The following is a 3,086-nucleotide window of genomic DNA, read 5'->3' as shown; positions in this document are numbered from 1 at the left end:
TTTTTTTCGTAATTATTTCCATCTACATTTGTTTTTAAGACAGGGTCTCACTACATAGCACCGGCTGGCCTGGACCAGACTGGCCTCTAACTCCTAGAGATCCACCTGCCTCTGCCTCCCGAATGCTGAGATTGAAGGCTTGCATCACCATCATTCCAGACTACCTAAAAAATCTCTCCTGTTCTTTAATTGGCGCATATTAGCTCTTCAGGTTGTTCATTCTACCTCCTCCTCATGTTCGAACATGACATGGTTTTCCATCTAATTACGTCATGAGATTTCAAAGTTAAAACATCTGAAGATGTGGATTTCCTGATCCCACCCTGTCGGGGCAGTGAATCCCAGGTGTTTTTGTTGTTGTTGTTATCTCCGTCCCTCTGCCTGCTCACTCCCATTGTGTTTTCTAATTGGTTGTTGCTGGTTGATGAGGAAGCTATTGAATTTTGCATCCAGCTACTTTATTAAATTCTCCCGTTAGTTCTAATAGCTTTTCAATTTATTCTTGTGGGCTCTCTGGAGCCTTTTGCACAAACCAATTCAAATGAATAATTAACTCTCCAGCTGAATCAATGACCTCACCTAAATCAGGTCTCTCATAAATGGAAGGAATTTGGCTGATGGAGAACACCATGTAAATGCGGTGTAAACTGGGGGCGGGGGGGAGGGGAGCTTGGAGTATTCCCATAGCCGTTAAGTATGGTCACATTCTTTAATTCATCATTTTGCTGCTCGAAATCCATCCTGAAATAAGCAACCCGAGCTGTGAGTAAAAGAAAGTCTCAAGACATGCGTCGCAATGCTTTGTATTTGCGATGATGCCAGCTGCAGACTTGAGCAGGTTGGGTGAGTAAGTGTCTGTCTGGATTGAGCCTCAGCTGCCTCTCACTCTACCCATCCATCAAGGCCCACTCCTCTCGGTTGAGCTTTACCTTTTTATATTCTGTTGCCTGCTGGAGGTCCAGTCCTGTTTTGTATGCTGTCCTCCCCACTCTGTGTTCTACTACGGCTCGGGCCTGTGGCTGAGGTCCGGCACCTGGGAAACACTTAGGGGCAGAGATCCAAAGTGTGGGAAGTGGCTGTGGAAGATCCTTGGGAACACATTCTAGGGGAAGTTGAAGAAGCAGAAGTTTGAGTTGCAATGCACCTATCAAATGTGACTGATCTAGGGGACTCCAGAGATGGCATGACATTTTAGAGTTATTATAAATGGTCATAAATTGACTTAAGGGAGCTGGGCTCTGCTCTCTCAGGAAATGTCCTCCCTTAAAAGGGAAACCATTACTGGGCGAAGATCCAGCTGTAAGCGGCCAATACTCCCTCAGAGAAGCAAATGCTTCCATCCTGAAGAGAATACTGGGTGAGTAGCCACAGCACTCATTGTACCTACGCCTTGGATTAAAGATGGCCACAGATTTTTGCTACCCCTTCTTTCAAGTAAAAAATGGAGCCTAACTTTCATTTTCTTTCTTTCTTTTCTTCTTTTTTTGGCAGGATATAGCTTTAGCTGTCTTGGAACTCCCTATGTAAATTAGACTGACCTTAAACTCAGAGATCCACTTGCCTCTGCCTCCTGAGTGCTGGGATTCAAGGCCTGTGCCACCATGTCCAGCCCTCCTTTTGTTAAAATGGTGAGAGTTCTGTGCCTTCTTTTAGCCAACAGAATGTGGCAGAAGTGCCTTTGTATAATTTCTGAGGATGGATCTTGGCCGTTGGACAGTATTATCTGCCTTTGACTCTTTGGCCAACATTCTTGGAGTCCAGTCTAAGAAAGAGGGTTAGCTATCCTCAGACCAGCCTGAGGTAGCCACATGGAGAGGACAACATGGGAAAGTAACAAGGCAGCAGGCACGGGAAGGAAGCCTTTTAGCCTGGCCAATGGGTGAATGCAGCTAAGCAAATGAGCCCTTGGCAAAGCTGTATAGACAAGAACCCTGTCGTTTCTTGATCTGTAGAATCAGAAGAAATGAATAATCGGAAGTCATATTTCATCTAGGGCTTCTCCACACCCCTTGAATGATAGGCAAGCACTGTACCACTAAGCTGTATCCCCAGTCCTTGGCTTTTTGAAAGTCTCATTAGGTAGTCTATGCTGTCCTTGAACTTGTGATCCTCCTGTCTCAGTCCCCTAAGTGCTGGGGTGTGCCACCATCCCTACCTAGAGAGTCTTTGCTTGGCACAGTCCCAGCCTTAGGTCTGGGGGATTATGAACTGATTGCCAGTTCATAGCACTCATACTGGAAGGAAACCTTAATCTCCACATAAGGGCCCCCTCTCAAGAAAGTCAATTTTGCCCTTTTCTTCCCACTCTCCTCCAGCCAAAAGTGCCCACCAGGCTTCTGACTTTGTACTTTGAATTCAGACAATGGGCCCAAGAAGAGAATTCAGGGGCCTAAGTCTGTTATTCTACTCACAAATATTCTTGATTTTCCATAGGCCTGGCATACTAAAGTACTAACACTAGTATTGATGTCTGTTATGTAGGTTCCATTGCTACGGTGTTAGTGGCTGTATGATTCAGGGGCTGTAGTATTTAGAGCACATAGTATTCCATACCTGGAGTCTTTAGCTCCAGTGTTATGTAGAGCTTACAATATTTTTTATCAGAAGTGCTTAATTTCAGTGTTCTTTATTGCCTATACTATTTAGCATCAGTGTTAAACAGTGCCTCTAACATTTGCTATCTTAGTATTTCGGAGACACAATATTTAGTTTCTAAGCATTCAGTGGCCATGGCACTTAGCGTCTGTCATGTTTGGAACCCATCCTCTTTAGTGGTCACATTATCCAGAGGCTACAGGACTCGGTGGCCCCTTGCAAGTCGGTGATCATTCACGTGTTCTGCGTCTCCTTTGCTGTCTCTGAAGAAAGCATGCTCCCAGCAGTTCTTCAGTCTGCCTGTCAGTGTGCTGCTCCCTCAGCTGATGTCCTCTGTTCATAAGCAATTTTTCAGTCCCCTGGCACAGCTTCATTTAAAAAGGCGCTTTTCTGCAGTGCGCGAGAGATTTTTCTTCCGTTTTTTCAAAGTTCAGCTGTTTCTGAATCATCTCCTCTCCACGTCTCTTCCCTCCACCCCTCCTTCGCTCCCA

This window comes from Peromyscus californicus, unplaced genomic scaffold (assembly GCF_007827085.1).
Source record: "Peromyscus californicus insignis strain IS unplaced genomic scaffold, ASM782708v3 Scaffold_6__1_contigs__length_162567912, whole genome shotgun sequence".
In the NCBI taxonomy this organism is placed as follows: domain Eukaryota; kingdom Metazoa; phylum Chordata; class Mammalia; order Rodentia; family Cricetidae; genus Peromyscus; species Peromyscus californicus.
Note: the sequence above shows the minus strand (reverse complement) of the source record.